The following is a 9,831-nucleotide window of genomic DNA, read 5'->3' on the forward strand; positions in this document are numbered from 1 at the left end:
TTTGAAGAATTAAGATGCATCTATTTCCAAATGCTTAAAGCTGCCAGTACTGGCTATCTCCTTCTTTTACCTAATACACCTAAACTTTTGGCAAACACTCCCTTTTAAAGATACAAGACCAGAACAGGGAGTTCCATATTCATTCCTAAGCCTGTTAGAATCATCCTGCTCCCCTATGTTTCAAATACACTCCTCAAAGGCCTCTGGCCTCTGAAATAACCAACCTACAGAATTACAGTGAAAGCTGGTTAATGATTGCAGATGTCACTATAACTAAATTGAGTAGATCTAAGGTAAAGCAGAGAACAATCAACGAGTAGGCAAACATAAGCTGGATCTGAGTGAGTCTGGAAGAGTTTTCTTCTTTCTTGAAGGGAAGGACAGATCTCTGCCATGTGGCTGTACCTGGCGGCCCTTGTGGGCCTGTGCTACCTCCTGCGCTGGTACCGGGAGAGGCAGGTGGTGAGCAACCTCCGAGACAAGTACGTCTTCATCACAGGCTGTGACTCGGGCTTTGGGAATCAGCTGGCCAGGCAGCTGGACCTGCGAGGCTTGAGGGTGCTGGCCGCGTGTCTGACGGAGAAGGGGGCCAAGCAGCTGAGGGACCAGACGTCAGACAGGCTGGAGACAGTGATCCTGGATGTGAGCCAGACAGAGAGCATTGCTGCAGCCACCCGACAGTGAGTGGGGCGCAGGGGACAGAGGTATGGCCAGGGCGTCTGTGTCCGTTGATAGACTGCTTTGTCCTCAGTGTTGTAGAAGTAACACATAACATGCCAGGTGAAAAGTCTCGGGGATCAAGTCGGGGCTATAAATTGGGGTGCTGTCTTAACACGAAAACTGCCAAATACATTAGTATTCATGGAGTAAGTGAACAAATATTTATATTTGGCACTGCCCTGAAAAAATCAGGTTGTGTGGAACTATATATCTCAGGGTGGAAGGTAGAAGGAAGTGAGGAAATAGGTTTAAAAGGTGCATGTATGTACCTGGAGGGAAGGTAGAATGAAAGATAGGAAGGCAATGAGGGGAAGAGAGGGGTGATGGTGCTGTGGCAACTCTAATTTGCAGGTGTTTTGGGTAATGAGAGTGGGTATGAGAAGATGAATGTATGAATCATAAGTTACACTTGTGAATTACAATCTATTTTCCCAGAGACTTTTCTCTGAGTCACTGCCCAGAGTTGCCAGGACCCTGTCACCTGGACCCGTTCACCCTACACGTTGCCCTACATCATCAATTCTAGTCACAGTGTGTGAGAGCACCAGGAAGTGTCAAAGGTCATGGGGAGAGTGCAGCAAGGTATTGGTTAATAAGTCATATCTGAGTGACAAAGTTTGTGCAGAGTTCCCTCCCAGTAAAACGTTGGCAGGGAGTTGAGATTACCTCTGACCTCACTCTCTGTGGTTGAGATTACTCTCTGACCTCACATTCCAGTGCAGTTTTTTTTTTTTTAAAGATTTTATTTTTCCTTTTTCTCCCCAAAGCCCCCCAGTACATAGCTGTGTATTCTTTGTTGTGGGTCCTTCTAGTTGTGGCATGTGGGACGCCGCCTCAGCGTGGGCTTGATGAGCAGTGCCATGTCCGCACCCGGGATTCGAACCAACGAAACACTGGGCCACCTCCAGCGGAGTGCACAAACTTAACCACTCGGCCACAGGGCCAGCCCCTCCAGTGCAGTTTTAAATGGGAAGGGAAGGAAAGGGGCCACAGTCAACGCTGCCAGGCATCACGCACTCATGGTACTTCATTCATCAGGTATGGGAGGGTGCAACAGTTAACATGTGAGGCACGATACCATACTGCTTCAGGATATTGCACCAAAGCTTAGGAATTTTAAAACAAATAATATTTGGTCCTGTTGTTCACTGAGCTCTGTAGGTTTTTCAAAGCAAAGACAGGGGCAATGGGGTTGAGGCCTGCCGATCTCATTAATTTCCTAGAAGCATGAGGCATCTCAGCTGCATGCATCGCATTCTTGCAACAGCCACCTCTACTCCTTCCAGCTCTCTCGCTCTCTTCCCCAGATCCCAGATTCTGGGCCTCACCAGGACCTCCAATCCATTGATCCAACCACCTTTTCACCAACCCTCACCCCTTGATTTTCTCTCTTCCTTCATTACCCACCTACATCCCACGATCTGTTACTATGATCACCCCACTGCCAAGGCCTGAGATTCTCTTGCCTCTCTCTCACCCTTAGTTGTCCTCACTTGGCAAAAATCACCAGCCTGGGTAATACCATCTCTCACTGCCCCATGCCTGCCCTTATGGAGTTGAGCATAGGTGGAAAAAACTGAACTCACAGATGAGTTCAGTTGGTCTCATGACAAATTCATGAACACAAACCTCTAGTGGGCTTTTATGCTGTTGTATATACAGTCATACTCCATTCATTCTCCCAATTTCCAGACAACCATTTCAAACCTTTCCTTTCTCCTCATACCTCCAGCTTTTTCTCTGCTATCCTCACTCTGAGCTGATACCAACTTGACTGAGGAAAACTGAAGCAATTAGAAAAGAATTTCCTCAGACTTCTCCAGCTCCCCTACCCACTTACCATCGTCTGCACCAGCACAGCCTGCTCTACCTTCCTCCCCGTATAAATCCAGTCCATTCATGTGTGCAATAGAGCATATCCTCCTTGGCCTATTCAGAACCTCCCAGCAATTCTATCCCTCTTCCTGTTCTCCTAAATCATTGGTTTTTTCTCTCCACTACTATCTTGCCATCCTCTCACCACTACCACCATCACCACCCCCAAATCTTTTTCTTGTTGCCACAAAATTCCTCTATGGATATATCTGTACTCATTGCCTCCATCTCTCTTCCCATTTTCTATTAAAGCATTTCTAATCATGCACCCACACCCATCCCAAATTGCTTTTATCAAGATGTCCATTGACCTTCACCGTCTACATCCAAGGGTTGATTCTTAGTCCTCACTCTACCTGACCTAGCAGCATTTGACTACTTTTTCTCCTTCTTGATACACCCTCCTCCCTTGGCTTCCAGGACACCAATCTCTTAGAACTTATTTCCTCTCATCTCAATGCTGATTCAGTTTCCTTTGCTTGTTCTTCCACTTAATGTAGATCCTTAATGTAGAGTGCCTTCAGGGCTCAATTCTTGGACATGGATGGTGTCCATACTTATATGTCCAACTCATACTTCTCTCCTGAGCTCCAGATTCAAATTTCCAATTGCCTCCTCCACATTTCTACTTGAGTGTCTGGGAGAATCTCAAGTTTAACCTTAGTGAACTGAACTCATGATCATTGCCCATCTCTAAAACTTCCCCATCCTAGTAAATGGTAACTCCATTCTGTTTTTCATTCCAACAAAGTCATTCTTGATGACGCTTTTCCTTTCCCTCACCATATTGAAAACGTCAGAAAATTATACTGTATCTTTAAAATTTGTTCAGAGTTTGACTTTTGACTACTGCTGTTGCTACCAATCTGGCTGTAGCCATCATCATTTCATGCCAGGATCACTGCAATAATCTCCTACCAGCTACCCTGCATCTGCCCTTGTCTACCCTCAGTCAGTTCTCAACAGAGCACAGAGTACATTTCAAAAATAAGACAGATCATGTCATTACTGTACTCAAGACCCTGCAGAGGTTTCCCATTTCACCTGAAGTAAATGTCAAGCTCTTTAAAATGGCCTAGACTGCACCGGGTGATCTGGCATCCCATTACTTCCCTGACCAGGTCTCTCCCATTCCCTAACTCTTGCCATCTGCCCCAGGTACACTGGGCTTCTTGCTGTTCCTCCAACAGGTCAGGCATCCAGACAAACACCTGATGATATTTATTGAAGCGTTTTTTCACCCAGAACTATCCGCTCCAGATGTCCCTTTGACTGTCCCATTCTTCTGTAAGTTTTGCTCAGTTCTCAACTTTTCAAAGCTTGTCCTGACTACCTGACTCAACACGGTGAATGAACACTCCTCACCTGCCACCCAACCCTGCTCACCTGCTCTTTTGCCATTGAAATCCTTCTGACACACTATGTAATTTGACAGTTTATTAGGTTTATGGTTTATCTCCCTTAAGAGAATGTAATTTGAACACTGAAATGATTCTTAAGTGTGTTTCCCATTTCTAGTTTCTCTTTGTTTCTACTAGGTCTGTGGGGTTTGGTGAACAATGCTGGCATTGGTGTGCCAGCTGCACCGAATGAATGGCTGACCAAAGATGATTTCTTGAAAATATTGAACGTGAACTTGATCGGCCTCATCGAGGTGACCCTGAGCTTGCTTCCCCTGATCAGAAAGACCAGGGGAAGAATAGTCAATGTTTCTAGCCCAGCTGGGAGACTATCTGTGCTTGGTGGTGGCTACTGCATTTCCAAGTTCGGTGTAGAAGCTTTTTCTGACAGCCTGAGGTAAGGACCAGCCCACTGAGGCAGTCTTGCCTGTGGCTGGAGTGTATTCATGAATGATGGGCCTGGGTTCCGGTTATGCTGGTGTGGACCAAAATGAGGGACTTTGAAAACGGAATGTCCAAATCTTACAATCATATTAGACAATCCATCAAGAAAAGTGAAAAATACATTAGGATTTATTCTGTCTTTATTGCCATTTCTATAAAATGTCTACGTGTAGCAAACATATTTAATATATTTCTTCAAAAATATATATAAATATAAATGAATGTTATACATAATGCATTTTCAATATGTGAATGATAATAGTCTGTTGTTAAAGAATTATTTGCCTTATTAATTAAGTGCCACAAGTCACTAAGCCTGACAGATGGTTCCCCCTGAGGAAAGGGTGACTATTGGTGGGCTAGTCTGAAGGCAAAGCGCTGTGCCCAGTGCTCTATCTACCCCTCACAGAAGCCCCGTGAGTTAGATGTGATTCTCTATGGTCAAGCATGAGGCTGAGCCAGAATCTGAACCCAGTTCCGTGTGTGAAAAACTTCTGTAGTGGGTGTGCAATGAATATATTAAAATGAATAGGAGTATGTACCAGGTGTGCGGAGGCACCGAGGATGGGGTGACTCACCTTTCCTCAGGGCAGAGGCCAAGGAAGGCTTCACAGAGGAAAGGAGTTCTACCTGGGCAGGGGCAGGAAGGGGCTCTGGTGTTCAGAGAGCTGTCGCAGAGGGCAGGGCCTGGAGAGACAGGTGTGGGAGGGGCAGGAAGAGGCAGCACTAGCGCCTCGGCCCTTGGAGCTTTCCAGATCTGGGAAAGAAGCTATCTGTGGGCATTGACCCTGGGACTGTCTCTCGGACATCTTCCCCTGGTATGATGCCTGGGTCTTCTCATTCACATTCTTCCTCGAACTAAATGCCTTCCTTGAACATTTGGCCTTGAGCCTTATTTCTTTAAGAAGGAACAGGATTGATCAGGTCACAGATGGAGGCTGTTTCCTTGGTTCACTCTCTCTTGTCTTGTGTTTCAGAAGAGAGCTTTGTCCCTTTGGCGTTCGTGTTGCTATCATAGTACCCGGGAACTTTAAAACATCCATTTGCCCTGACAATGTACAGGATCTACTCAAGGGGCTCTGGAGCCAAGCGTCCCCAGAGGTGAAGAAGAGCTATGGAGACAAGTACTTCGAAGGCTGTAAGTTCTTCCTGGACCCCCACAGAGCAAGGCTGGCAAAGTCATTAACTTCAAAAACCTTGAGTGCTTGCTATGTGCCGGCTGGATTCCAATCTCTCTTGCTGCGCCTCCTGCCTTGCTCAGGCCATGGCTTTCCCTTGAGCCCCACACCCGCTCAATACACATGAGCTCTGTGCCAGGCCCTGTGGAAGAATTAACTCAGCCAATCCTCACCGCCCGAGAGGGAAAGTGCCTCTGTTATTCCTCATTTACAGATAAAGAAACTGAGGCCTGAAATGGCGAGTGATTTCCCAAGATCACTCAGCTAGTCAGTGGAGAAGTGATGAAGTGAACCTTGGCGATGTGGTTCCAGGCAACTGTAGACCGAAAGAAATATAAAGCGAGCCGCAAATGCAAGCCACATACCTCATTTTAATTTTTCAATTTGCCATAAAAAAGGCAACGAACAAGTGAATTTAATCCAGAATAGACTCTATGCAGAACACCATCATTTCAACAAATAATCAACATAAAACATTGTGACTGGGGGCCGCCCAGGTGGCCTGGCGGTTAAGTTTGCGAGCTCTGCTTCAGTGGCCTGGGGTGGCCCAGCTGGCATCCCCGGCCCTGCTTATCAAGCCATGTGGTAGCAGGTGTCCCACATATAAAACAGAGGAAGATGAGAATGGATATTAGCTCAGGGCCAATCTTCCTCAAAAGAGAAAAATTGTGATTGAGATATTCCACAGTTTTTCTTCATACTGTCTTTGAAACCCAGTGTGAATTTTTACATTTATTGCACATCTCTATCAGACTGATCACATTTCTTGTGCTCAATTGCCACATGTGGCTCGCGGCTGCAGTACTGGACAGCACAGCTACAGGGCCTGCGCTCCGAGCCTGGCACCCTGCCTCCTCTCACCCTGTGACCACCCAGTATCAGACCCGGAACACAAGGCCATCCTCTTCCTGGCCTGCCCTCTCCCACTCCTCCAATACTGTTTGTACCCGTATTTTCTCCTGCTTTTCATATCAACTTGTTACTACAGTTCTAACGGTTTTTCTCTATAACAGATTGCCAGTATTACAATAAACTCACATCTCTAGGACAGAAGGATCTGAGCCTGGTCACCAACTGCATGGAGCACGCCCTGACCGCCGTCCACCCTCGTATCCACTACTCTGCTGGCTGGGACGCCGTATGCTTCACTCTCCCTCTGTCTTATTTACCAACATCTGTGGCGGACTTTATTCTTAGTCTTTTTGCAAATGCGGTCAGGCCCGCTGATGCTGTGTAGTCTGCGAGTTCGGCCTACACAGCTGATTTTAGATGGGGGGCAACAAGTCAGGTTTCCTCCTGGGAGAAGAAAGAACCAGGGGAACACGCAGCTGTCTACTTCAGCTGGTTCTTAGAGGCCCTGTCATATTTTAGTTCACAAATTCCCAGATAACTTGTCCCAAAAACTACTTGGTGAGCACCTCCCATGTTCTAGGTACGGTTCAGGGTGCTGAAGATTCACGCATGCCCAAAACAAAGATTCCTGCCTCGTAGTACTCAGATCCTGGCCAGATCATCCCAGTGCAGGATGACTCTGCTGAGAGAATTATTAAAACTCAAAGGGTCATGGGGGTCTCTTAACTGCTGTAAAAGATGTGTGCAAGGTCATAGCTCCTAACTTGAAAATCATACATGATTGGTGACATTGTATTTCAGATATAAATTCTTTTCTTTCTTTAGCAGTTTTTTTTTGTACCTTGGCTTTCTGAAAATTAATCATTAAATTATTTTCTCAAATAAAGTAATAAGTTAAATAACTTAGTCCTTTTCTTCTAAACTCTTAATACTGAGACTTAAGTACCCCTGCCCGGATTCTCTGGCAGTGACAATCTCCTGACTCTCCTGTGAAAGCCTTCCCACGTCCTTGCCTTGTTTTTGACCCCTGCTCTGCCACTGACCGACCTCACTCTCCTGCCCTCACCCACTCCTCTCAGTTCTGCCCCTCCCTCCCTAGGTTTGGGGGAGTAAGCTGGGTGTCAGGAGCTTTGGGAGTCAAAAGGGCTGAGGTCAGGCCCCAGCTCTGCTGCCTCCAACCGTGTAACTCTGGGCAAAGGAATAACTCCTGTCTCTTTCCTCATCTCTTAAATGAGAAGAATATTGCCCCATAGGTTTGTTTCAAGAGTTCAAAGAGAAGATAAACTGAGGTGCTCAGAAATGGGTCCTTCCTTCACCCTGTGGAGGACGTTCAAGGGGAGTTACCCTTCAAATATTCTAAAACAATCATTTATCCTTGTGTCCCTTGTGGCAATTTCTAATTGGATGATGTTTTGTGCCTGTCACACTACGTCCACTTCTTAAAATATCTAGCTCATATGATAATACTATGAGGTAGGGGTCCTCTTATTATCCCGACTTGCTGATGTGAAAACTGAAACTGAGAGAGGCTCAGTTCTCAGAATTCTGAGAATCCCCAGCTCAGGGCAGGGCCTGTCTCAGGTCTCCTGACCTCAGATCCCAAGGCTGCCTAAACGGATGAGTAGAGCTCTGGTGCTGTGCCAACTTTTCTGTTCCTACAGTGATAAAACTATGCTTTTCTCATATTGAAAACTTTTGCATTTGATGTCTCATGCAGACTGTCCTCAGGTATTTCAAAGAGAAAATAACGTTCTACTGGAATTATTGCTATGTTTGGAGACATGGGAGTTTGCTGTTTCAGATAATACACTCATTCTACCGGGATTATCTCACTTCACAAATTAGAGCATCATGATTTCTTGCTATCTTTGATTCCAAAGGCCTGGGCCTCATTAACTAGATGGTTACAGATGAAACTTGTCACTGCTGTTGTGCCTTTATTTGCAATAAATATGGTTCTAAAATGGGGCATGCAACAAATCAAGCCATCATAAATAGATGATCACATGTTAGGGTCCTCCTAAGTTGCAGATTTGCTATACACTTGAATATCACTACCATACAAATAGTGAATGAAAAGAGTGAAATAAGTGAGATATATGATTTCACAGATAAGTGATTTCATGGCCCTGAAGAGCAGGGCATTGAACTTCAAAGTTCTGATGGCAGAATAAAGACTACCTCATTTCTTCCGACAATTTGGCAGCTGTAAAAAAACCCTTGAATAAATAATTTCACTTGTGGGAATCTAGCTTAAGAAACACAATGACAGCAATGTTTTATTGAGTTACTACTATGTCCTAAGCACTGTGCCAGATGCTGAAGGTACAAAGAAAAGTAAAATACATCTCTGGTTTCAAGACGGCAGCAGACAGAGCATGCTGTATTCTTAACCTCTACATTTAATCCCAGAAGAGGAAGAGAGGGAGAAAGACCATATAAGATGGCCAATATGCTTTAAGAACACGTATGTCAATGTAAACTCATTTCAAAAACATTTAGAAGGATAAACATTAAACTAACGGCAAGAGTTGCCACTAGAGAAAAAGAAAATAGACCAAAATTGAGGCTGACTGTCAAAGGAGACTTTAGTATTATTTGCAATATTCTAATTTTTCAAAAATAAAGGTATGTATTATAATTTAAATTGTGGTAATAAAATAACATTTAGAAAAATTAAGGTGCACTCTCTCTTCCCCTTACCCTTTTCATTCTGAAAATTCAGTCCTAAAGCCATTATATCAGGTCACATGCAGCAGGCGTTGGCATTGGGTGGTGAGGTGTCATGGAGAGTCTGAGCATGAGCTGGGGGACGGGACCGTATGTGCAGGTGGGCTGTCTAGTGCAGATGTCCAATCCCATGTGGGGTGAGAATTGTGGCCGTGTAGAAGGGCTGCCCAGCAAGGCTTGTCGGAGCCCAGTAGAAATAAAGACAGTGTTCGTGCACGGAAGGGAATTGGTGCAGTGATGGGCAACTGATTACTTACGAGGGGACAGATGAAATAAGTAAACAGATTAATAGGACCAAGATTCTCATTTTTAGAGAATGAGTTACAAATGTGGAAACCTGGAAACTCTAATGAACTCTATGATTTTGGATTGGAATTGGAGGTATTGGTGTGAACTCACGGTTTTCATACAGGTAAAGACAAATATATATTTAAATATGTACACATACATATATGTGCACACACATACATGCATACACATATATACATACATATAAATATATATATTCCCTATTCACTGTTCACTGAAAGGGCCTGGGAAGAGCAACACAACAGTAATAGCAATTAGAACACCTAACACCCAGGTCTTGACTTCTAAATATCATTCTCCACTAAAAGGAAGCAGCTTACTTG

At 44.8% G+C, this 9,831-nt stretch overlaps 1 pseudogene; it reads left to right on the plus strand.

Annotated features, from left to right (window-relative positions):
• The first annotated feature begins 393 nt into the window (after positions 1–393).
• On the plus strand, positions 394–7,368 carry LOC139083618 (retinol dehydrogenase 7-like; annotated as a pseudogene).
• Positions 7,369–9,831: the final 2,463 nt, after the last annotated feature.

The sequence above is a fragment of the Equus przewalskii genome, chromosome 5 (assembly GCF_037783145.1).
Source record: "Equus przewalskii isolate Varuska chromosome 5, EquPr2, whole genome shotgun sequence".
Lineage (NCBI taxonomy): Eukaryota > Metazoa > Chordata > Mammalia > Perissodactyla > Equidae > Equus > Equus przewalskii.